The sequence below is a fragment of the Mustelus asterias genome, chromosome 1 (genome assembly GCF_964213995.1).
Source record: "Mustelus asterias chromosome 1, sMusAst1.hap1.1, whole genome shotgun sequence".
Classification (NCBI taxonomy): domain Eukaryota; kingdom Metazoa; phylum Chordata; class Chondrichthyes; order Carcharhiniformes; family Triakidae; genus Mustelus; species Mustelus asterias.
Window position 1 is genome coordinate 47,445,459 of NC_135801.1, and position 27,332 is coordinate 47,472,790.

Sequence of the window (27,332 nt, forward strand, 5' to 3'; positions counted from 1 at the left end):
CGACACACGACGGCGCAGATAGCCAAGTTCCGCACACACGAGGACGGCCTCAACCGGTATATTGGGTTCATGTCACACTATTTGTAACCCCCACAGTTGCCTGAACCTGCAGAGTATCACTGGCTGTCTTGTCTGGAGACAATACACATCTTTTTAGCCTGTCTTGATGCTCTCTCCACTCACGTTGTTTTGTTTCTTAAAGACTTGATTAGTTGTAAGTATTCGCATTCCAACCATTATTCATGTAAATTGAGTTTATGTCTTTATATGCTCTGTTTGTGAACAGAATTCCCACTCACCTGAAGAAGGGGCTTGGAGCTCCAAAAGCTTGTGTGGCTTTTGCTACCAAATAAACCTGTTGGACTTTAACCTGGTGTTGTTAAACTTCTTACTGTGTTTACCCCAGTCCAACGCCGGCATCTCCACATCAATGGAAGAAGCCAGGGAGTGGTTGTGGAGGATTTCTTCTCTGAGTGTAGGCCTGTGACTAGTGGTGTGCACAGTAAGAAGTTTAACAACACCAGGTTAAAGTCCAACAGGTTTATTTGGTAGCAAAAGCGCTGCAGGGATCGGTGTTGGGTCCACTGTTGTTTGTCATCTATATTAATGTTCTGTATGATAATGTGGTAAATTGGATCAGCAAGTTTGCTGATGATACAAAGATTGGAGGCGTAATGGACAATGAGGAAGGTTTTCAAAGCTTGCAGAGGGATTTGGACCAACTAGAAAAATGGACTGCAAAATGGCAAATGGAATTTAACACAGACAAGTGAGAGATATTGCACTTTGGAAGGACAAACCAAAGAAGAACGTACAAGGGAAATGGTAGGACTCTGAAGAGTGCAGTTGAACAGAGGGATCTGGGAATACAGGTACAGAATTCCCTAAAAGTGACGTCACAGGTGGATAGGGTCGTAAAGAGTGCCTTTGGTACATTGGCCTTTATAAATCGGAGTATCAAGTATAAATGTTGGAGTGTTATGGTAAGGTTATATAAGGCATTGGTGAGGCCAAATTTGGAGTATTGTGTACAGTTTTGGTCACCTAGTTACAGGAAGGATGTAAATAAGGTTGAAAGAGTGCAGAGAAGGTTCACAAGGATGTTGCCGGGACTTGAGAAGCTGAGTTACAGAGAGAGATTGAATAGGTTGGGACTTTATTCCCTGGAGCGTAGAAGATTGAGGGGAGATTTGATAGAGGTGTATAAGATTTTGATGGGTATAGATAGAGTGAATGCAAGCAGGCTTTTTCCGCTGAGGTTAGGGGAGAAAAAAAACCAGAGGGCATGGGTTAAGGGTGAAAGGAGAAAAGTTTAAAGGGAATATTAGGGGGGGGGGCTTCTTCACGCAGAGAGTGGTGGGAGTGTGGAATGAGCTGCCAGATAAAGTGGTAAATGGTAAATTTCTTTTAACATTTAAGAAAAACTTGGAGGGGTTCATGGATGAGAGGGGTGTGGAGGGATATGGTCCAAGTGCAGGTCAGTGGGACCTAGGCATAAAATGGTTCGGCACAGACAAGAAGGGCCAAAAGGCCTGTTTCTGAGCTGTAATTTTCTATGGTTCTATGTGATAATAATAAATCAAATCAATGCAGTGGGCTCAGGGCTAATGGGTGTCAATTGGCACATTAATGAGACTAATTGCCATTCCATCACCAGTGGGTAGGAATCCTGCCCTCTGACTTGCTCGTTTTGCTGATGCTGGGATATTGACATGTCCTCTCCCATGATTAAGTGAGTTGGGCTGCCACATTTCTCACCACTTTTATTCCAGATTAACAAACCTGTATTTGAAATCAGTTTCTCAGCGTGTATGGTAAATGCCGTTATGTATTTATTTGATATTAAACATTACACTGGATGATCTATATTTCTCTCATTATTTCTCCATTATAAACACTATGGCAAGAAATATGGAATCACACTCAAATGAGAGTCACAACACGTTATGCTCGTTCTCCAAAGGAAAGTGTTATTAAACGGCTTCAGACACAATTCGAAATGATCTGTACTGAACCCATTATAATATATAGGGAACCATGACTCCTGCATCTATATAAAAACTACCATTATGTCCCACTTATTCTAGACATTCCAGTGACCAAATTACTTCCATTTAGAACTCCAAAGAAATATTTAATTGAATTTGGGATTACAAACCGTACCATATGCCAAAATTCTGAGAAATGCACAATTATAAATAAAAATACTTGAGCAATATTATAACTTTCTACTTAGTGTGAAGTTTGACTTGGGCCTACTATTCTGCAATAACTTAATAATCAATTCTGAAAACAGAGAGAGAGATAGATAGAGAAATATGCTGACTCTCATTCAGTGCATTATCCCTGCCTTAGATAAAGTAGGTGACCTCTTGGCAATAGAAAATTATAAACTAGCTATGTAGACAACTATATTACAAAGCACATACTTCTTTGTCCGTGTCACTTGCCTGTTGTGTTTTCACGTAAATGCTATTATAAATTTCTGCATCAACATTCATTATAGGTTTTGTCATTGTACACACAGGTCTCTGAGAACAATAGGTTTGAAGGGAAGACAGCAGGTAAGGAGTGGAGAGCAAAGTAGAGAGAGTAATGTTGGGAAAGGGAGTTTGAGACCAGGATCGAGAGAGAGAGAGAGAGGGAGGGGGGGGGGGGAATTTGAAGAAAAAAGTATAATTACAGTATGATACGTTTATGAAGCCTTTACATTATGTGTATATTATAAAAGACAATTACATTAATATGGAGGCCAAATTCTATCTGCTGCCTTTGTCACGTAATTGCCTATCAAACGTAACTTCATTTATAAACCAAAATGTAAAGCCATAGTCCCAGATGACCACAGGGCTGTTCTCCCCTTTGAGGGGGAGAACTGACTCGTGGTGATTTAACCCGAGATTTACCACAGCTCAGGCAAGGGACAAGGCTGAACTTTCACGACTAATCTCAGCTGGTACAGGAATTGAAACCACGTTGCTGGCGCTGCTCCGCATCACAAACCAGCTGTCCATCCAACTGAGCTAATCTGAAAACTACACTTGCTATGTGCAAAGGTTTGGTAGCTTGAATTGCACTGGCTCAAATTTTCCTGCATCAGTGAATTTAGGAACAAATGTCAGACTACATGCACCTTAATCCTCCAGTGACAAATTGATGTCAAATTCGACTGGAAAACTGGTTGAATATACTACACCAAACATAGCGGTGAATCAGAAATGAAAAAAACCCAAAGTCTAAAAGAAATGTAATCCTACAAAAGAGAACACACCTTAATGGTTCCGAACTTTGAAAAAGTATGCAGAATTTATTTGAAACAGAACCAGAATCAACAGGTTTACATTTGATACTGAAAGAAAAAGTTTAATTTATTTTGAAAAGTGACTTTAGATTGTAATTTTCATTAAGCTATATTAGTAAATATAGAAGTCCAAATACTTAGTACTGCAGCCTTTTCATCGACTGTACTTCACTTTATTTTGAGTAATTTCATATTTCACTGAAGGTCTAAGACCTATTTAAATCACTTTTTTTAAAAAAACAAGCTTTTACAGAAGAACAAAGAACAATACAGCACAGGAACAGGCCCTTCGGCCCTCCAAGCCCGCGCCACTCCCTGGTCCAAACTAGACCATTCTTTTGTATCCCTCCATTCCCACTCGGTTCATATGGCTGTCTAGATAAGTCTTAAACGTTCCCAGTGTGTCCGCCTCCACCACCTTGCCTGGCAGCGCATTCCAGGCCCCCACCACTCTGTGTAAAATACGTCCGTCTGATATCTGTGTTAAACCTCCCCCCCTTCACCTTGAACCTATGACCCCTCGTGAACGTCACCACCGACCTGGGGAAAAGTTTCCCACCGTTCACCCTATCTATGCCTTTCATAATTTTATACACCTCTATTAAGTCTCCCCTCATCCTCCGTCTTTCCAGGGAGAACAACCCCAGTTTACCCAATCTCTCCTCATAACTAAGCCCCTCCATACCAGGTAACATCCTGGTAAACCTCCTCTGTACTCTCTCCAAAGCCTCCACGTCCTTCTGGTAGTGTGGCGACCAGAACTGGACGCAGTATTCCAGATGCGGCCGAACCAACGTTCTATACATCTGCAACATCAGACCCCAACTTTTGTACTCTATGCCCCATCCTATAAAGGCAAGCATGCCATATGCCTTCTTCACCACCTTCTCCACCTGTGACATCACTTTCAAGGATCTGTGGACTTGCACACCCAGGTCCCTCTGCGTATCTACACCCTTTATGGTTCTGCCATTTATCGTATAGCTCCTCCCTACATTATTTCTACCAAAATACATCAATTCAATCATGCTCTCTGAAGGCAGTTTGAGTTTGAACTCTAAAATGTTGATAGATGCACAGATAGCTCTGAAGAGTCATATGGACTTGAAATGTTAACTCTTCTTCTCACTCCATTGCTGTTGCCAGGCCTTCTGAGTTTTTCCAGAATTTTCTGTTTTTATTTCAGGTTCCCCACATCCGCAGTTTCTTGTTTTTAATGAAGATAACTTATGTTTTATGTACGTTTATTTTACATATTTTTAATCCAAGTTTTCTTTCCCTCTCTTTAATTCCCTTTCAGTACCTCACTGACACTGAATTCACCACTGTAATTTGCAATTCCTTGTTCAGACCTGTTAAATTCCCAGTTCTTCAATCTGCTGAGTTCAAGGAAACACACAGTAATTTGGCTTGTTGTCTTGGGCCCTCAAAGTCCTCTGAGGGGTTGTCCAGCTAGTTACAACTCACATTTTCAGCAACTTTTAAGGCAAAATATAAACATTAGACACAATGGCAACACTAACTGACACCAAATACGGTTTCTTGTCCTGGGCTAAATATAATACAGCTGCTAGGCCATTAAGATTAATTATTTTTTTGTTTGAGTGACAATGCCATGAAAACCAACATTATCGCAGTAAAGTGAAATTGATGGAAAGAAAGATGTGCATTTATGTCACACTTTTCATGACTACCCGAAACCTCAAAAGCACTTTGCAAATAAGTAAGTACTTTTGAAGTGGAATCACTGTTGTAATGTTTGGACTTGTTGGATACCATTGGAGAGCACAAGTTTCTGGAAGTCACCACTGGTAAAGACCATCCCTTTATCAGAAGGCAGGATTTCAGGTATTACATGTGTACTGAAGCTTTGTTGTAATTCTTGATTGTAGCCTGAAAAATCATGGAGCTCATGTGGTACACCTCCAACCACTTGGAATGTACATCCATGATTAAAAACATGGAACCCATAAAGGGGCCCACAAACATCCATGGCTTGCCAGGCCACTCCCATGGATGTAGAAGGATGAGGATGGAATTTTTGATTTTCCTGGCACAGGTCACATTGCTTCACCAGGTCAAGACCAGGCCACCAGATGCAACTTCTAGCCAGTATCTTCAATTTTGAAACTCCTGGATGGCCATGTAGTTCCATTAGGTAAAAAAATAGTTACAAGTAGGCTTACGTTAACACTGCAATGAAGTTACTGTGAAAATCCCCTCGTCGCCACACTCCGGCGCCTTTTCAGGTACACCGAGGGAGAATTTAGCATGGCCAATGCATCTAACCCTTATCTTTGGACTGTGGGAGGAAACTGGAGCACTCTGAGGAAACTCGCGCAGACACAGGGAGAACATACAGACTCTGCACAGACAGCGACCCAAGCCAGGAATCGAATCCAGGTCCCTGGTGCTGTGATGCAGCAACGCTAACCACTGTGCCACCATGCCACCCCATAATGATACTTTATGTCAAATGTCATCCTGGGGATGGAATAATTACTTGGGACCCCCAAAGAATGATCCTGCCCTCAGCTTTCTTGATGAGGTATGGTTTCCTTGCAAGGTTGTCCGTGGAATCCAGTGTGGATCATGTGCCTTATTTTGGATGAGGTTGGATCTTTTTGGGACCAGGCTTTAATCTGCCTTGCTGACACTAATGACATCTCCAAAAAGTTCAGAGTGATCAGAATCTCTTCCCATGCTGGCAAAGGAGCTAGGCTTGTGGGCAATGGGAGGCGACACTGTCAGCAGTAGCTATCTGGGTCCTAGGGCTGTATTCTAGAAGATATTCGTAGGCCACCAATAACAATGCCCAGCATTGTATCTGAGCAGAGATGATGGAAGAAATTGTCTTGCCCTCTTTGAAAAGGCCCAGTAAGGGTTTGTGATTAGTAACTATAAAAAACAGTCGATCATAGACAGGACTTCTTACCAAATATAGCTGCCAACCCTTCTTTCTCAATTTGGGAATACCTGCGCTCTGCATCTGAAAGGGTCCTACAGGCACACATGATGGCTTCATCTTATTTTTCCAGCGATGCGACAGCACCATACCAACCCCATAAGGGGAAGAATCACAGGTTCTTTCTTAAGGTTGAATGGGCCAGTAGATGATAATAACTGATGTTTAACTTAAAAAACCTCTGCTGCGGAGCTTCCCAGGACCATAGAAAGAAAGAAACCCTACAGTACAGAAAGAGGCCATTCGGCCCATCGAGTCTGCACCGACCACAATCCCACCCAGGCCCTACCCCTATATCCCTACATATTTACCCACTAATCCCTCTAACCTACGCATCTCAGGACACTAAGGGCAATTTTTAGCATGGCCAATCAACCTAACCCGCATATCTTTGGACTGTGGGAGGAAACCGGAGCACCCAGAGATAACCCACGCAGACATGAGGAGAATGTGCAAACTCCACACAGACAGTGACCCAAGCCGCGAATTGAACCCAGGTCCCTGGAGCTGTGAAGCAGCAGTGCTAACCACTGTGCTACCGTGCCGCATATAGAGATATCAGAAAATATCTCTGATATTTTCATAGTCGGGGGCCAGCACAGAAATCAAATTAGGAACAAATTTCCATGATAATTTACAAATCCCAGGGAGGATTTTAACACTTGTTCTTTGCAGTTGGTGCTTCCTTGCTGCCTTTACCCTATCCTCTACTGGATGCAACCACTTGCTAACTGATCAGTAGTCAAGATAGGTTACTTCGGCCGCCTGAAAAATGCATCTCTACCTCTTAAAGTGAACTCCCATTCTGGAAAATGCCTTCAAGACTTCTTCTATATGGTCAGGTGTTCTTGCTCTGAAGCCCCTGTGGCCAAGGCATCATCTAAGTATACTACTACTTTTGATAGTCCTTGAAGGATGCTCTCCATAACTGTTTGAAAGATGACACACACTGATGAGACCCCAAAAGGGAAGTATACTCATAGAATCCCTTACATGAGTTAATCGTCACATATTTCCGGGAGAACTTGCCCAATTCAAGCTGAAGATGGCCATGGTCCATATCCAAGTTGATGAACATCTTGCCACCTGTTAACTTAACATACAAATCTTCAAACTGCAGCATGGGGTATCTATCGAGTTTGGAGACCCGATTGACTGTCAGTTTATAGTCCCCACAAAGACAAACGGATTTGTTGGACTTAAGAGCAGGGAGTATGAGGGTGGCACAATTCTGTAAATTGCATAGGTCTTATTACATCCAAGCTTTCAAGGCACCCTAGTTCAGCTTCCATCTTCAGTATGAAGTAAGATGGTCTGATTCTGAAATACCTAGGTGTAGCGTTGGGGTCAACATAGATCTTGGCCTTGACTTTTTATTTTTCCCAGGTCTGAAAAGCTCCAGGACTTCTGCTAATAACTTTGTACAGTCCCCATTCTTAGCCTGAAGATCTCCAACCAGTTCAGCCGGAACTGCCGGAGCCAATTTCTCCCCATAAGGCTTAGTCATGCCCCTGTCCAACAACAAATGGGAGATGGACTAATTGCTGCCTGTAGGTTACTGAGGCCATTGTGGTGCCTTTTATTTGAAAAAGGTTCCATCTGGCAACTGCACCTTTCTGGAGTATGTTATCTAATACTCTTGGGGTCATCAGTATCTTTCCTTGACTGTATCGTGGTGACATTAGGGTTCCTATAATCGAAAGGGGACCTTTAACATCTAATTTACACAGGCACTCTCCATTAAGGACAGTTACACAATGTCTCTCCCCCTAATTGGAGGGTATTGCTGTGTGATGCCCATTGCAGTTCCTGAGCCCATTTTTCAGTGTTCTTATGTAACAAGGCTATTACAACAGCTCAAATCCAAATTGGGTTTTGCTTCTTTTGGGTGGTTAGGTCATTTATGACACATGCCAATCTGTCTTGCAACATTTCATTAAGAGGTGGTCAAAATTTGCGATATTCAGCTAATTTCTGCAACTTAGCAACAGATTTCACAGGAGTTCTCATGGCCATATGAAGCAATATCTCTGGAGAGTTGGAGGGTTTTGGGTTGTAATGGTTTTGTACCAGGTCTACTCGCTCATCAAATGTTTGACTCAGGCATCCAGATAGGTGAGACTTCTAATCACACAAAGTTGGACCTGGCACGTTGTCAACAATATCACTGTTTTTCGTCTCCTTCAATGGAAGGAGGAATGCCTGCGCTCAAGTATATGGAGTCCACTCTTCTCTGCTGGTGTCACCAGGCTCGAGTTTCCCAAAAAATGGCAGACTGACTCTCTCGGGTAGTCTCCACTCGAGATGTAGAACAAAGGTCTGGATAGAGTAACAGGTTTAAAACCCCACTGATCTCTTCCCATTGGGTGAGCCTCTGCTTGCTCAATAAGGCAGCTTGTACTCCACAAAACCCATAGGAAGATCTATTGATGATCCTCCATAGCTTTTATGGCCATCATAGCAGGTCTTTACTCTGTGTGTGCACTGCTGCAGCAGTGAGACATTTTATATTAAAATTTACAAATACTTCCTGGCAATATCTGCTATTATAAATTCTCATCTGTACAATTATAAGTTCTCTATAGAAACTTGCCATGCTGTAATGGCAACCACACTTGCCCAATGCTGGTGTAGCACTGCCACTACTGGCTAGAGGATCTATTTGCAAGTAAAAACAAAATGCCAGAGATACACAGCAGAGGCTGAATTCTCCCCCAAAAAATTCTAAATATTGAATTCGCGGGAAAGTTTTTTTCAGTGGGACTTCACACTAGAATCTCCCACACTGTGCAACGCAGAGACCACCAGCATGAATATCATTAGATTTCAGGGCGTGGGGCCAATCCCCACCCAGGAGGCTGAAACCAGGGGGCCTCTGAGCATGCAGTGGCCCTGAACTTGCAGCCTCCCATTTGCTGGCCAGCCCAAGACCCCTGTCCTGACTCCCAACTCCCTCCATGGCCCAATCACAGCAGCACCCCCCCCCCTCCCGGACCACCCTGATCTCCAATACCCACACCTGCCCGCAGTGCAGACCCCCCCCCCCCCCCCCCGCCCCAAAATCGCTGGCCTCCCTCCTGACCCCAATTGATCCCAATGCAGAGCGGCAGCAGGAACCCCCACCCCCACTGATTGCTCCCTTGGCCCGGCCCCAGCCCCCATATGCCCCTTGGCAATACATCAAGGACAAGGAGTTAACATAGAAACTAGAAGCAGGAGTAGGCCATTCGAACTTTCGGGCCTGCTCTGCCATTCATTTTGATCATGGCTCATCAAATTCAATATCCTGACCCCCTTCCTCCCATATCACTTAATTCTTTAGCCTCAAGAACTACATCTAATTTCTTTTTGAAATCAGACAGTTTTAGCCTTAACTATATTCTGTGGTAGTGAATTCCACACATTCACCACCCGCTGGGCGAATAAATTTCTCCTCACCTCAGATCAAAAAGGTTTACCCCCTTTCCTCAAACGATGACCCCTAGTTCTGGACTCCCCCACCATTGGGAACATTCTTTGAGTCCACCCTGTCAGAATTTTAAGTTTCTATAAGATCCCCTCACTCTTCTCAACTCCAATAAATAAAATCTTGACCGACTTAGTCTGTCCTCACATGACAGACCTGCCATCCCAGGAATCAGCCTGGTAAACCTTCACTGTACTCCCTCTATAGCAAGGACATCCTTCCTCAGATAAGGACACCAGAACTACACACAATACACCAGGTGTGGCCTCACTAACACCCTATACAATTGCAGCAAAACATCCCCATATTGAATTCCTCTTGATGTGAAGGCCAACATACCATTTGCATTCTTTACGGTCTGCTGCACTGCACGCTTACATTCAGCAATTGATGCACTAGGACTCCAAGCTAGAGTATCCATCTCCCTCAATTTACACCCAAATAATCTGTCTTCCTATTATTGCTACCAAAGTGAATAACCTCATTTATCCACATTGTACTGCATCTGCCATGCACATGCCCACACATTCAGCCTGTCCAAATCACACTGAAGCATCCTCCTTACAGCTCACCCTCCCACCCTTTATATCATCTGCAAATTTGGAGACAACACATTCAGTTCCCTCTTCCAGATCATTAATATATAACGTGAACAGTTCAGGTCCTAGCACAGATCCCTGCGGAACCCTACTAGTCATTGATTGTCAATCAGAACAAGTCCCATTTATGCCAACTCTTCGCTTTCTATCTACCATGATGTGGAGATGCTGGCGAAAGCTTGTGATAGCAAATAAACCTGTTGGACTTTAACCTGGTGTTGAGACTTCTTACTGCTTTCTATCTACTAACCAGCTTTCCATCCATCTCAAGACATTTAAAGCACATGGTGCAGGTGCTTTACATAGTAGTCTGTTATGTGAGACCATGTTAAAAGCCTTCTGAAAGTCTAAATAAACCACATCCACTGGTTCTCAGTTACATCCTCAAAAAATTCCAATAGATTCATCAAGCATGAATTCCCTTTAGTAAATCCATGCTGACTTCCTTGATAAACTCTAGCAATTTTCCCAGTACTGACTTTAGGCTCACTCGTCTATAGTTCCCTGTTTTCCCTTATTTGAATAGGAGGATTACATTAGCTACCCTCCAATCTGTAGGAGTTATTCCAGAGTCTAAAGAATTTTGTAAAACTACCACCAATGGATCTAGTATTTCCAGGGCTACTTCCTCAAGTACTCCTAGTTCCAGAAGAAAAGGATAAAGTAGCAGAGGATCCAGTGGAGCATGACTATTCAGAAGTACCACTGCTGCCATGGACATGTGTCACGCTCCCAATGCTTCAGCTGACTGCAATGTGTGCAGCAGTTCACTCAGGCCATCTGTATGCCTGTGGTAGACAACAAAGCCATACCTAAAATCCCTGCCAACAAACAGATCTACTTGTTACAAAGAGCAGTCCACCCATTACATCCTCATCCTTGCATCACCATCCTGACAATACCATTCTTCTACTTTCACTTACACATGGTCTTTGTGGAATGGATTGCTCTATTGTGGACCTGGTTGTAATAAGGCTCCAATTATACTTCTTGCGTGCCTCTGTGAGGTATTAGCAGCCAGGTCTTCAATGGATACCCCTTGTCACTCAGGAGCCATCCACTGTGGCCAATTGGTGGTATGAAGAGCTAACTTACTAGAGATTGCTGCAGGATTGTCTGCAATGGTTGCCTATAGATTGTATATTGTAGGAGTGGGACTCGTTCATCCAACAGGGCAGAGATCTGCAATCTGATGTGACAGCTTCTTGACTTTGGAAACTCCATTGCTTTAAGACGACTAGAGTTGACCCTGGCCTTTCGATCTGATGCAGAGTGTCTTCTAGGTGTGGCCATATCCATCCCTTACATTGCACCCAGGTATCTGTGTTTGCACTACATTTACAGGTGCTACCCCATGTCAGGTCACAGGCAAAAAGGTCAAAATCGTAGGGTGTCAAAGTCTCCTCTCCTTAATGAATTGCTACCAAGTAACCTTCCCCAAATACAATCCATTTGCCTCAAGGACCTGCTCCTATTAGCATCAGCCTTTAACAATGACCTACCTAGGAAGCCTATATGACCCATATGCTATTTGGAAAGAAGCACTGAAATGTTAAAATGGCTCTTGATTGTCATTTTAATTGCCTACCTGGGAGGGCTTCATACTTCAGTCTCAATCCACCACTGGGAAGCAGGAAGACATCAGCCCAAAGGTGGTTCATACTCTAAGGTGTGAATGTCAAACATTTATTGCCCATTTGAATGGAGTGCGTTTCAAAGAACATTTTTTAAAGAATCAATCACATTGCTGTGGATCTGCACATCTAGGCTTAGCAAGACAGGCAAGGATGGCAAGTAAAGGATGAATCAGATCTTTTTTTTTTTAAAAACAACTACCAGCAATGGTTACATGGTCTTTTCATGAGCATTTTAATTCCAGATTTATTTTTTTTAAATTCACTATCTGCCATGGTGGGATTCAAACCCTGGGTTTCTGGATTATTAGTCCATTGACAATACCGCTACGCCACCAGCTCTCCCTTTCGGGAGCCTGGTCACACCTCAACTCACTGGAGAAAATTCTATCCAAAAGGTTTGAGAACTCCTAACTTACTATAATTACTGAGCACAGTGTACAGTAAGAAGTTTAACAACACCAGGTTAAAGTCCAACAGGTTTATTTGGTAGCAAAAGCCACACAAGCTTTCGGAGCCTTAAGCCCCTTCAGGTGAGTGGGAATTCTGTTCACAAACAAGGCATATAAAGACACAAACTCAATTTACAGAATAATGGTTGGAATGTGAATACTTACAGCTAATCAAGTCTTTAAGATACAAACAACGTGAGTGGAGAGAGCATCAAGACAGGCTAAAGAGATGTGTATTGTCTCCAGACAGGACAGCCAGTGAGACTCTGCAGGTCCAGGCAAGCTGTGGGGATTATAAATAGTGTGACATGAACCCAATATCCCGGTTGAGGCCGTCCTCATGTGTGCGGAACTTGGCTATCAGTCTCTGCTCCGCGACTCTGCGCCGTCGTGCGTCATGAAGGCCGCCTTGGAGAACGCTTACCCGAAGATCAGAGGCAGAATGCCCGTGACCGCTGAAGTGCTCCCCAACAGGAAGAGAACAGTCTTGCCTGGTGATTGTCGAGCGGTGTTCATTCATCCGTTGTTGCAGTGTCTGCATGGTTTTCCCAATGTACCATGCCTCGGGACATCCTTTCTTGCAGCGTATCAGGTAGACAACGTTGGCCGAGTTGCAAGAGTATGTACCGTGTACCTGGTGGATGGTGTTCTCACGTGAGATGATGGCATCCGTGTCGATGATCCGGCACGTCTTGCAGAGGTTGCTGTGGCAGGGTTGTGTGGTGTCGTGGTCACTGTTCTCCTGAAGGCTGGGTAGTTTGCTGCGGACAATGGTCTGTTTGAGGTTGTGCGGTAGTTTGAAGGCAAGAAGTGGGGGTGTGGGGATGGCCTTGGAGAGATGTTCGTCTTCATCAATGACATGTTGAAGGCTCCGGAGGAGATGCCGTAGCTTCTCCGCTCCGGGGAAGTACTGGACGACGAAGGGTACTCTGTCCACCATGTCCCGTGTTTGTCCTGAGGAGGTCGGTGTGGTTTTTTGCTGTGGCGTGTCAGAACTGTCGATCGATGAGTCGAGCACCATATCCTGTTCTTATAAGGGCATCTTTCAGCATCTGGAGGTGTCTGTCGCGATCCTCCTCGTCCGAGCCGATCCTGTGTATACGGAGGGCTTGTCCGTAGGAGATGGCTTTTACCTGAAGGGGCTTAAGGCTTCGAAAGCTTGTGCGGCTTTTGCTACCAAATAAACCTGTTGGACTTTAACCTAGTGTCAGTGAATGGGAGAAATTAAGCTAGTTGGAAACACCATCTCATAGAAGGTATTCAAATGACACTTAAATAGCATTAATTCACATTAGCGAAGGGACCCCAAGTTAGTGCCTAATTCAAAGGATCAAATGATGTTGCATAGAAAGTTCAAGCATTTTATAACAAGCGTCCGAGCATAAATAGCTTGGATATCAGTCTTTGATATAATTGGAACCATGCGTATTGTTAAGTCTAAAAGTTATTTTCTTTGTTCAGTTTTGTGCAATCATCTATTTCATAACGTATGTCAACTTGCATATGCATGATATTTACCCAAGAGAATTGATTATATTTTTGTATTAAAAGGTTTATCAAGAAGTGATCTGCACCTGATTGCCAGGAAATTATTTCTCTGTAATAAATCAGTGTTTATGATACCTGTTGTAAAACATTTCTTGTATAATTTTTTTTCTCCAGTATTTGCTGATAGATTGTAAAACTCTGAAATTTCAATGAACTATAGTTGTTACATGTTTAATGTGTTTTTCAATCCTACAGATCACTAAAACATCAGTTCTACAAATGCAACATAAGTAGATCTGTAAATAGGTAGTACATTAATTTGTTAATCTATTAGTATTCAAAATAATTTATTCCTTGGGTCAGTAATCTGTGATTTATTGTAAAGGCGTACTTTGGAAAAAAGCTTGAAGTACAGAAAGATGAGGGCTTGCTTATAGTGCTCAAGGTCAATGCATGCTGATTTAAAAGGATAGAAAGGTTATCTTTAATGGGCAGAAATTGAACAGTTGACAGTTGAGAGAAATTGAGGGAACTGAAAACAGCAGTAACATAATCAGTTAAGACTGAAGAGCATTGATGCGAAGTGTGTATTCACATGCAACAACCTATAGAGTGATAGAATATAGGGTTTGTAATACCTGCAGTGGTACTTCCTTTAAAGCAAGAACAAGTTTATTGTAGATGCTGACTGAACGTTTTTCACTACCAAAGTATAAGATACTGAAAAGTTTATCTGTGCCATTACGAAAAATCAAATTATGCCTTTTTTCATTTGCTTCTGTACATACGTGTTTTCAATCTTATAAACTGAACCAATGGCTCAAAATAGGTAATAATGTTTAATCTGTTCATATTAAATTCTGAGGCTTCTATTTAAACAAAGGCATTAATCCATCCTTTTTTAAATGGATTAATGCTTTTCAGATGCACTGACAACTTCCTCAGTGTATGGACTTCTTAAACATGCTTAACAAGAATGCACTTGTGAGTTTGACAAACATAATATACTGACAGCATGTTCCTCATTAATGGTGCAATGTTCTGAGAACACCACCTTGCTTCTAATCAAAGAATGTTTGTGTGTAATGTTTAATGCCGATGTGAAGAGTATTAAAATGCTGAATTGCCAAGCGTTCGTGTTCACAAAACTAGTTACAAAAATTAAATTGCAATCTATAAAGCTGTTAAAGTACTTACTGGAAAACACAAGCCTGAATTTTCTTCATGTCCACTTAGATTTTTCAGTGGATCCTGGATGGGCAGGGGTGAAAAATTACTCAGCATTGTTTTTCATCATGTGTTCAGCTTCATCCTATTTCTAGAATCACAAAATTCCTACAGTGCAGAAGGAGGCCATTCAATCCATCGAGCCAACACTGACAATGATTTCACCCTGGTCCTATCCCCATATATTTACCCTGCTAATCCCCCGACTCTAAGGGGCAATTTAGTATGGTCAATCAACCTAACCCACACATCTTTGGACTGTGGGAGGAAACCGGAGCACCCAGATGAAACCCACGCAGACATGGGGAGAACATGCAAACTCCACACAGTGATCTGAGGCTGGAACTGAACCCGGGTCCCTGGCACTGTGAGGCAGCAGTGCTAACCACTATCCACCCCTTCTACATCCTGGGGCTTAGCACTGTATTCAATTGCCCGGCCATACATGGACACATTTGTGACAATACAAATTAGAGAAATGCATCCACTGCCATATTTTTCATGGCATCTGTTATCTTAAGTGTCTGATATTTCAGTGGCAGTGAAGGCGGCCAAGGACTTTTGATTGCTGCCAGATCCTGTGCAGTTGTGCAGAAACTAGATGCAGGAGTAGGCCATTAAGCCCTTCAAGCCTGCTCCACCATTGTGATCATGGAATTCAATATCCTTGTTCCCCCCATCTCCCTATATCCCTTGATCCCTTTAGCCCCAAGAGCTATATCTAATTTCTTCTTTAAATCAGACAAAGCTCCGGCCTCAACTACTTTCTGTGGTATAGAAACTAAAAGCAGAAGCAGGCCATTCAGCTCTTCAAGCACTTCAAGTATTGGATTGTGCATTCAAAGAGTGAATTTAAAATGTAAACAAATGCTTGTTATTTTACAGGCAAGGCAAAGACTGCCTGCACCACTATCTGACAATAGGCTTCCACATTACGGACTGAATGTCCAGGATGACTCAGGAGCCCATTGAAAATTGGGTTGGGTCTCAAATCCTGGGTTCCTGGCCTCATTCCCAGGCTGTCTGAATTTTGAGAGTGCCTTTAAAGGGTGCCAGTTATTTCTTGTCAAAAACCCGCACTAGGGCATTCCTGACCTAGCTGACTCCATTATGGAGGAAGGCATGTCCTACATCTCTGCAATGTTCATGGAGTCAGGCCAGGTGTTTAAAGAAGTGTAGTTCAGACTTTCATAGGAATTGAAAGCGAATCTGCACGGAGGCCTTTTAAAAGGTGAGTTCAACCGTTACTCTTTATATCCCATATCCTAAAGAGAGTTTCCTTCCTAACCCTCAGTCCTTTTCCGAAGGAAAGTTCCCTCCCTTACGCCTTATACAAAGCTATGGTACTTTCATGCCCATTGAGCCCCCAACCCCACCACCCCCCCCATATAAATTTGTTAGAGTCAGTGACCACTTGCGTTAATTGGATGTGTTAAACAAAGCTTTTGAAGAACTATTCATAGCTTTCCATATATTAAAAGAAAGTAATTGCACTACTAGGCAAGTGTCATTTGGATCCTTTGAAGTATCAATAACAGAAACCACAAACCCTTGAAATCATGTAACCTTGTAAAAAAAAGCATCGTGAAATTAGTGGTAGAGATGAGAGCAAAAGCTATCAATCAAATAATGTTTTTCTTGCGTGCAGCTGTTTCAAGAGAAATGGACGGATGAACTCTCAGCCAAGCATACATAATATAACAGGCCATAGGATTGAGAGGGGGCATGGACTGGCATAAGGGTATGACAAGCCATGGGAGTGAATGGGAGGCATAGGTTGGCATGGACAGGATATGGGGAGTGTGTATGTATGTGGGGAGGGGGGGGCGGGGTGGAGGTATGAGGGGCGAGGGCTAGAGGGCTTTTTTTGTTTTATTGTAACTGTAATGAAGTCTCAGAACACCAAGTGTGCAAGAGCATTTGGCTGCATTTGAATATAGGGTTCAACTAGCATGCAATTCTGACAATTGCAGCTCAAGAGCTCATTGAATTGTTTCCTCCACCAGATCCATCTCTTTCACACCACACTCCGGCTGCTCATCTCCTCTGAGACCTCCAGCCAAGTACATTTGGTGAGGTTGCCTGTCTTCCATCTGTCATCCTTTGGAAAAAGGACACCTAGCTCCACTTCCAAACTCTCCCCCAAAAACACATCTACAAAGCTGGGGGCCAGCCGTCTCGTTCTCTCATCCATTCTCCTTTTTTCACTGAGCAAACCATGCTGTACAGTTCTGCCACTGTGACTGCTGTTGATGTCCTTTAAAATGCTGATCTTTCACTCATGCTTAGAACATAGAAAAGCTACAGCACAAACAGGCCCTTCAGCCCACAAGTTGCGCCGAACATGTCCCTACCTACTAGGCTTACCTATAACCCTCTATCTTACTAACTTCCATGAACTTATCCAAAAGTCTCTCAAAAGACCCTATCGAATCCACCTCCACCACTACCGGCAGCCGATTCCACGCACCCACCACCCTCAGTGAAAAGCTTAGCCCGAACATCTCCTCTTTACCTACTCCCCAGCACCCTAAACCTGTGACCTCTTGTGGCAACCATTTCAGCCCTGGATAAAAGCCTCTGAGAATCCACTCTATCAATACCCCTCAACATCTTTTACACCTCCATCAGATCACCTCTCCAAGGAGAAAAGACCTAGCTCTCTCAACCTATAAGGCATGCCACCTAATCCAGGCAACATCCTTGTAAATCTCCTCTGCACCCTTTCTATGGCTTCCCCATCCTTTCTGTAATGAGGCGACCAGAACTGGACACCGTACTCCAGGTGGGGTCTGACCCGGGTCCTATACAGCTGCAGCATTATCTCCCGATTTCTCCATTGATGAAGGCCAGTATTCCATACGCCTTCTTAACCACAGCCTCCACCTGCGATGCTGCTTTGAGCATCCTGTGAACCTGGACCCCAAGATCCTTCTGATCTTCCACACTGCCACCCTTAATATTATATTCTTTCATCCTATTCGACCTGCCAAAATGAACCACCACACACCTATCTGGGTTGAAGTCTATCTGCCACTTCTCTGCCCAATCTTGCATCTTATCCATGTCTCGTTGCAACTGCTGACATCCCTCTACACTATCCACAACACCACCAACCTTCGTGTCATCAGCAAACTTGCCAACCCATCCTTCCACTTCCTCATCCAGGTCAAAGAGCAAGGGTCCCAGAACTTCTGTAGAAGCATCGTAGCTGTGAGGGACAGCTCGGTGGATAGGATATTGGTATGTAGATAGGCTGGAAAATTGGGCGGGGATCCTGGATTCAGGATTCAATCCTGGACCGGGGAGCGGCGCGGGCTTGGAGGGCCGAAGGGCCCTTTGTTCTTTGTTCTGGTGTTTCATTCCACCTTCTCCCCCTAATTGGATGCCAATCCATGAGGTGAGCTCATAATCAACTGCCCCTTGTAAAGAACATCTGGAAGGCCTGCTACTTGGAGGGTTGATTATCTGGAAATGATCCTACCACTGCACGAGGGATTTAAATCCATAAGATTTCAACTTTATTTCTCCTAAGTTAACAAAAATGATGGAACGCCTGTCACATAAGAATTTGTGTGTTTAAAACTAGTTACAAAAATATATTCATTCTTGTTTTTTATTTTACTTACAATTTGTTTGCTATCCTTCAGTCTTTCCCCCTTTTCTGATACATGATAGTGAACACAATTCTTATTTCCAATGATATTGTATACACTTGCAGGTTTTCCAGTCTTGGATCTTTAGAAGGCTTTCGATAAGATCCCACACAACGGGTTAGTAAGCAAAATTGGAATATATGGGATTGGGGGTAATGTACTGGCGAGGACTGAAGAGGTTGAATCTCTTGTGAAGAGGAAAGAGACGACTTATGTTAAGATGAAACATGAAGGCTCAGTTAGGACACTTGAGAGTTACAAGTTAGCCAGGAAGGACCTAAAGAAAGAGTTAAGAGTCAGGAGGGGGACACGAGAAGTCTTTGGCAGGTAGGATCAAGGAAAATTGCTTCACAGCTCCAGGGACCTGGGTTCGATTCCCGGCTTGGGTCACTGTCTGTGTGGAGTTTGCACATTCTCCTCGTGTCTGCGTGGGTTTCCTCCGGGAGCTCCGGTTTCCTCCCACAATCCAAAGATGTGCGGGTTAGGTTGATTGGCTATGCTAAATTGCCCCTTAGTGTCCTGGGATGCATGGATTAGTGGGTAAAATATATGGGGGTAGGGCCTGGGTGGGATTGTGGTCGGTGCAGACTCGATGGGCCGAATGGCCTCTTTCTGTACTGTAGGGTTTCTATGATTTCTATGAAAACCCTAAAGCTTTCGAGAGGTATGTCAGGAGTAAAAGAATGACTAGGGTAAGATTAGGGCCAGTCAAGGACAGTAGTGGGAAGTTGTGCGTGGAGTCTGAAGAGATAGGAGAGGCACTAAATGAATATTTTTCATCGGTATTCACACTGGAGAGGGACAGTGTTGTCGAAGGGAGAACTGAGATGCAGGCTGTTGGGCTGGATGGGATTGATGTTCATAAGGAGGACGTGTTAGCAATTCTGGAAAGGGTAAAAATAGATAAGTCCCCCGGGCCGGATGGGATTTAACCTAGGATTCACTGGGAGGCTAGAGAGGAGATTGCAGAGCCTTTGGCTTTGATCTGTGTCTCGTCATTGTCTACTGGAACAATGCCAGAAGACTGGAGGATAGCAAATGTTGTCCCCTTGTTCAAGAAGGGGAGTAGGGACAACCCTGGTAATTATAGACCGGTGAGCCTTACTTCTGTTGTGGGCAAAGTTTTGGAAAGGATTATAAGAGATAGGATTTATAATCATCTAGAAAGGAATAATTTGATTAGGGATAGTCAGCACGGTTTTGTGAAGGGTAGGTCGTGCCTCACAAACCTTATTGAGTTCTTTGAGAAGGTGACCAAAGAGGTGGATGAGGGTAAAGCGGTTGATGTGGTGTATATGGATTTCAGCAAAGCGTTTGATAAGGTTCTCCATGGTAAGCTTTTGCAGAAAATACAGACACATGGGATTGAGGGTGATTTAGTGGTTTGGATCAGGAATTGGCTAGCTGTAAGAAGACAGAGAGAGGGTGGTGGTTGATGGGAAATATTCATCCTGGAGTTCAGTTACTAGTGGTGTACCGCAGTGGGTCACTGCTGTTGGTCATTTTTATAAATGACCTGGATGAGGGCGTGGAAGGATGGATTAGTAAATTTGCGGATGACACTAAAGTCGGTGGAGTTGTAGACAGTGCGGAGGGAAGTGGCAGGTTACAGAGGGACATAGATAAGCTGCAGAGCTGGGCGGAGAGGTGGCAAATGGAGTTTAATGCGGAAAAGTGTGAGGTGATTCACTTTGGAAGGAGTAACAGGAATACAGAGTACTGGGCTAATGGTAAGACACGTGGTAGTGTGGATGAACAGAGGGATCTGGGTGTCCATGTGCATAGATCCCTGAAAGTTGGCACCCAGGTTGATAGGGTTGTTAAGGCGGCATACGGTGTGTTAGCTTTTATTGGGAGAGGGATTGAGTTTCGGAGCCAGGAGATCATGCTGCAACTGTACAAAACTCTGGTGCTGCCGCATTTGGAGTATTGCGCACAGTTCTGGTCGCCAAATTATAGGAAAGATGTGGAAGTGTTGGAAAGGGTGCAGAGGAGATTTACCAGGATGTTGCCTGGTATGGTGGGAAAATCGTATGAGGAAAGGCTGAGGGGCCTGAGGTTGTTTTCGTTAGAGAGGAGGAGGTTAAGAGGTGGCTTAATAGAGGCATACAAGATGATCAGAGGATTAGATAGGGTGGACAGTGAGAGCCTTTTTCCTCGGATGGTGATGGTTAGCACGAGGAGACATAGCTTTAAATTGGGGGGTGAGAGATATAGGACAGATGTTAGAGGTAGGTTCTTTACTCAGAGAGTAGCAAGGGCGTGGAATGCCCTGCCTGCAGCAGTAGTGGACTCGTCAACATTAAGAGCATTCAAATGGTTATTGGATAAACATATGGATGATATTGGAATAGTGTAGATTAGAGGGGCTTTAGATTGGTTTCACTGGTCGGCGCAACATCGAGGGCCGAAGGTCCTGTACTGCACTGTAATATTCTATATTCTATAGGTTGACAGAAGAAAACAGACTAGGGGTAAATGGGTCATCCTCAGGTTGGCAGTACTGTGGTACTGAAAGTATCAATGTTTAGACCCCAACTATTCACAATCAATAATTTGGATGTGGGGCACAAATATAGTATTTCCAAGTTTGCTAATGACATAGAACTAGGTGGGTTTGTGATTTGTGAGGTGGCTTCAAGGAGATTTAGCCAGACGAAGTGAGTGAGCAAGAACATGTCAGATGGAATGTAATGTGGAAAAATGCAGAGTTATCCATCTTGGTAGGAAAAACAGTAATGCAGAGAAATTAGACCACACCTGGAGTAGTGTGCAGTTTTGATCTCCTTACCCAAGGAAAGATACACTGGCCACAGAGGGAGTGCAACAAAGGTTCAGACTAATTTCTGGGATGGTGGATGGTCCTACAAGGAGCAATTGAGGAGACTCGGTCTGTATTCTCTAGTGTTTAGATGATTATCTCATTGAAGTATACAAAATGCTTAGAGAGCTCAACAGGATAGATGCAGGAAGGATGTTTCCCTTAGTTGAGGGGGTTCTGGAACCAGGGGGCATGGTCTCAGAATAAAAAGGAGGCTATTTAGGACCGAGAAGAGGAAGAATTTCTTCAGTCAGAAGATGGTGAATCTTTGGCATTCTGAGCAGGCTCAATGACTGAGCCATGGAGGCTCAATCATTGATCAAAGCAGAAGGTGACAGATGTCTATTTACTAATGACATCAAAGGATAGAAGAAAGTGTCGGCAGATGGCATTGAGATAGAAGATTAGCCATGATCTAATTGAATGGAAGAACAGGCTCAAGGGACCGAATGGGCCACATAAGAGCAGGCTCTTATGTCCCTGTGTAAATTCACTCATGGACTTCCAATAACATATGTACCTGTATTAATAATTTAGTCTAATACAATTCAGTTGCACAGCAATTGTAACAAGCCCTGCCTGACTAACGTTTTTCTATTGAAATGAAAAAAAGTGGAAAATGCTATTCCAAATGTTGGATTTCATGTAATGACTATAATCATCCCGCACATGCCAGCTGCTGCTTTACAAACAACACAAGAATCTTACCTTTAAGTTTTTTTATCTTAAGTGCCCTAGACACCTCCCTCCAGAATTTCCCATCAAACACCAATCACTGCCATGTCTCATAATTGGACCAGTTTGATTTTGTTCTCTTTCTCTCTTCACATTTCAACCAAACCCTTTGTAAATAAGGGAGACCCTGGCCATGATTCACTTATTTGACAACTTAAAATTGCTGCCATGGTCAGTTTTTACAGGAGGATATTATGTGGAAGTTTATGATAAAAAAAAGTTTTCATGCCAAGTGGAAGTTTAACTTACAACACAATGCTGTAAAAATGTTATTTATTTTTAATGGTTCAACATACTATTAGTTAACAAGGCAATTTTGATTGGACTATTATCACGTCAACAATTTCTATTTTTGTTGAAATTTTGAAATCTTTTTAGTCCTCTAGGGAATCTCCAAACCCCAAGTGAATCCCAGCAGTATTTGATGTTAGCAGTGATGTCAGCTGTCATTGGACATAAATTCCCAATGGCAACTATATGTATGTAATTACTGATGTTGTTCTAGGACAGAGAGTGGACGCAGTTCAAGTATTGCAAACTACTGAATAATCATCTTAAACAATATTAGTTTTGTAGCACAATTTACCCATAGATTGTTACTGCATAAATGTGCGCTTTTTTGCATTTTCTTTACGCGTCAACCCTTGTTACTCTGCTAAACATTTGAATTTAAATCCAATAGTTTAACATTACAACACCCCAAGGTCAGCCATTGCTTCAGGAGTATAGAAAGTGACCTTGAATGTGTATCAATGCCTTCAGCTTCTGGCACTGTAACATTGTGAAGCTTCCAGGTCAACAGTGTATCACCACAGTTCTTCACTCAGTTTTTTTGCACAATGCACAGGTCAGTGATTCTCTTGAAAGAGACAATATAATCATTGTCAAAAAGAATGGTCTCTTCCTGTCACAGAGAGAAGATCACACATCAACAAAGTTCTTCCTGTCACATTATATGATACAGCAACACAAATTCAACTCAAATATTAGGCAAATTCAGATATTTTTCTGGCACAGCATCTACACTTCAAATCATAACTTGTGATGCTGATGAACCGCTATTTCAAATTTACACTTTTGCTTCAATTTTTACATCGGTAATTTTAACTGTAGGTAGTTGCAGGATGTAATACATACCAACTTATCTTTTATTCTCCAAATTATTTGTAAAAATAAAATCAAAAGGCAAATACAAATGTTAATTCAAAAAAAGCTATTTATATTACCAGATTTTCACTTAAATTACATTTTAATCCATAAGTGAGTGGTCAAAACTATTGTACCTTAGTTTATTATAGTCACATATTCCCATTTGGTTTTAATTATTTTCAAGTATTTGCAATGGTATGAGAAGCATTGTAGATTACTAAGAAATATATGGAAAGCAATGGTCATGTAATTAACACAACCTGGGCTGTTGATTCTATTTCTGAACTTTTTACACAAGAACATATTTTATAGAAACAGAAGATAGGAGCAGGAGACGCCATTTGGCCCTTTGAGCCTGCTCCGCCTTTCAGTACGATCATGGCTGATCATCCAATTCAATAGCCTCATCCTGCTCCCCCCCCCCCACCCCCCCCCCCCCCCCCCCCCCCCATAATCTTCAATCCCATTCGCCCCAAGTGCTATATCCAGCCACTTGAATATATTCAAATGATTGGGCATCAACTACTTCCATTCTGTGTGTGAAGAAATGTTTCCTCACCTCTGTCCTAAATGGTCTACCCTGAATCCTCACTAACTCCTGGTTCTGGACTCCCCCCACCATCAGGAATATCCACCCTACATCTACCTTGTCTAGTCCTGTTAGAATTTTATAAGTCTCTATAAGATCCTCCCTCATTCGTCTGAACTCCAGCGAAAACAATCCTAACCTAGTCAATCTCTCCTCATACATCAGTCCCACCATCCACCTGGTAAACTTTTCAAACGTATTTATTTTTGCAGCAATTCATAATTATCAATTAAAATATATTATTTCCAATTTCTTTCAGTATTTCAAAGGGGTTGTTCCCTCCATGGTTTCATGGTCCATTCTCCCATGAGTCCCAATCCCTTGCCTGCAGCATCTTTCCACCGAAGTGAGGATACATAACACCTGCTCCCTTTCCACCATCCATGGGCCCAAACAATTCTTCTAGATGAAGCCATGATTTACTTGTACTTCTTTCGATTTGGTATACTGCATTTGCTGCTCACAACATATAGTCTCCCCTACATTAGAAGGGCCAAACATAGATCGGGTGATTACTTTGTTGAACAACTGCCATCAATCCACAAGCATAACCCTGAGATTCTGGTCACTTGCCATTTTAATTTTCTGCCACACTCCAGCCTCAACCTCCTATATTGTCCCAGTAACACAAAAGCAGTTTGAGAACTGTAGCTGGTCTTTAGATTAGTCACTTTTACAGCATTCCAAACTCAATAAGTTCAATAATTTCAGATCGTAACCACAGCCTCCTCTTTTTTTTAAAAACACATCAAGGGCTGGTATTGATTCTGCTGTTACCATATACAGCTTCTTTAGCTCAACCTTTTGTTTCATTACGACACTCCTCTGTCATTTATTCTCTCTTGCCTTCTTTCCGATCAAAGATTTCCTTTTGCTTTTTCCTCCCCCACCCCCTATGACTCGGGACTTGTTTAAAACCTGTTACATCACTAACATTTTCCAATTCCGACTAGAGGTCACAGGATATGGCACATTAACTCAGTTCCTATCTCCACATATGCTGTTTGACATGTTGAGTGCTTCCAGCATCACTATTTCAAATTATTTAAATTGCCTTATGCATTCACATACAATTAGAGGGCTGAAAATATGTACAAAATATTAACTTCTGACAAGCCGGTCAGTTCGAATTACATGCCAAGTGACTAATAAATAATTTCCATTCAACCGCGACAAATCTTCAAACTATTGGTGGGCGATTGGTGATATCAGAAGAAAATGACCCCAATTACAATCTCCAGTAAGATCCTTAGAAACCTCTACCACACGTACACACGCCATTTCATCGCGTTTGTCATGGAGATAGCGCACAGCATGTAAATCCGATTCTGAACATTGCTGATATGTGCAGTTTTGATATAGCTTTTGCAAAACTCGGCGGTTCGTAGACAATTGTCTCATATGGGAGTTTACTATTTCTGCTATGTTCGGCCAAGAAAAACAAATGTTTTCTCCACGTTTCCGAATGGATTACATTAGGAAGCATATCCCCGACCCCAAAATTTCGCAAACAATCCCTTCCCAAATGCATTCACACACAAGTATTCAGCGCTAAAACAAAATCCAAATTATAGCACATCTTCAGCACAAGCTCGAAATTTTATGAACTTCAATTTTTTTTCCCTTTTGTTGTATGTATTGGAATTTTAAAATAGCCTTCCAATTCCGACTAGAGGCTTTAAACTACAGAGTACTTTATTCGTTAGCAAAAAATGTGAACATCGCCAGGCAGCCACTTGTAAAATGGGGTAAAATAACCGCCAGAAGGATCATTGGCGACAGTTACGGTGAATCTCAAAGAACGTTGCGAGACACTTTGTCGGCTTTAATATATTCCCTCGAAAGCTCGGGTCAATGAATAAAAAGCTCAGCTGATTCACATGTAAATTGAGGCTGAGCTTCATTCCACACCACAGCGCTCAGTAACACAGCCAGGCTCTCCACAGCTGCCAAATGCTGTCCTGCATTCGCCCCCCGTGCTTACAATGTCGCGCAAGTTAAGACTTCTCCATTTTTTTTAAAAAACAGAGCGCGACCAAAGCGGAGGGGAAAATCGGAATTGCCATGAAGCTTCACATATCTGAAATGTTTCAACAACAGTTGTTGACTCTGGGGCGCCTTGTAAGGTGCGAGGCGAAAGCGCCTATTAAAAGCCTCAAACTATCCTCCAAAATCCAGAATATACATCTCGTCCTTCACCAAACAGCAATTTACACGTGATCTGAAATGGGTGTTGTTAATGTGGATGAGAAAGCCTCAGCCAAACTCTGGGCACCTGCAGAATATATTCATTCCAATCGAATGTCGCGCCAACTGTCCAGATTAATCACTTTTAACTTGGTCTATAAATCTTACGCTACGTGACAGATTTCCAGATTTACATCAGGGTGTTACTGCTCAAAATGTTAGGCATCGTCTGTTATTACTTTCTATGATAGTTACCAGCTATTTTTTTCATTAGTTAGAGCACTGCATTTACTGAATTTAATCACCGTCCAGCCTGTTTTTTCCCCTTTACAGATATTTTTTGAACAGCTTTAGTCGCTTTTCTTATAAATCTTGAACGAAGTACTTCAAAAACCTATCATGTATCAGTAACACGACACTTTCAGTAATCAGTGCTCCGCCTCTTCCCCCCCCCCCCCCCCCAATAGATTTATATAATCGTCTTACCTGTTGTTAGGAAGCAATGCAATTTTATTCACAGTTTAAGGTTTTTATTCACAGTTTAAGGTTTTTGTTCACAGTTTCCATAAACGGGAAAAAAATGACGCGGGAACTTAATTTGTCTGTCGAGCCGAAACAAAAAGAAATAAAACAGCTCCGCGTGTAAGTGAAAGAAGCGGAGTGGACAATAAGGCAGCAGTAATTCCTATCGGAAACGTGGTGTACCAGCGATGAGTTGCCCGCTATCCGGTGCGCTCTGGATGAACAGTAAGCTCCAGCAGACAAGACACACTGCTTTCCCTACCTCCATACAAAAAGCACTGAGTAAATGAACAGCTCCCAACGCTGCCACCTCGCCCCACCCCGTCAACTACATTTACATCCAACCAAAGGAGCCGCAGAGTTTGTTCCACCTGCTGAGGGGCGGGAGCGAAGGCAGTCCCTCCCCCAGCTCTTCCTCTTCCAGCTCTGCAGCCTGTCAACTGGGCCAGAGGATTCCCCATCTTTAAATCTGACACATGCTGATAAAGTGTACCCATTTTTAAAAATCGTAAAACATTTAGCCATTAAAGATAGCCATTAT

At 42.8% G+C, this 27,332-nt stretch overlaps 1 protein-coding gene across 1 annotated transcript in view; it reads right to left on the bottom strand.

Annotated features, from left to right (window-relative positions):
- The window catches only part of fstl5 (follistatin-like 5), a 780,144-nt gene extending 753,051 nt beyond the window's left edge, over positions 1 to 27,093 (bottom strand). Inside the window, exon 1 of the mRNA XM_078209651.1 lies at positions 26,756 to 27,093. The gene's annotated coding sequence lies outside the window, so the exon portion shown is untranslated. The remainder of the gene's footprint in view (positions 1 to 26,755) is intronic.
- Positions 27,094 to 27,332: the final 239 nt, after the last annotated feature.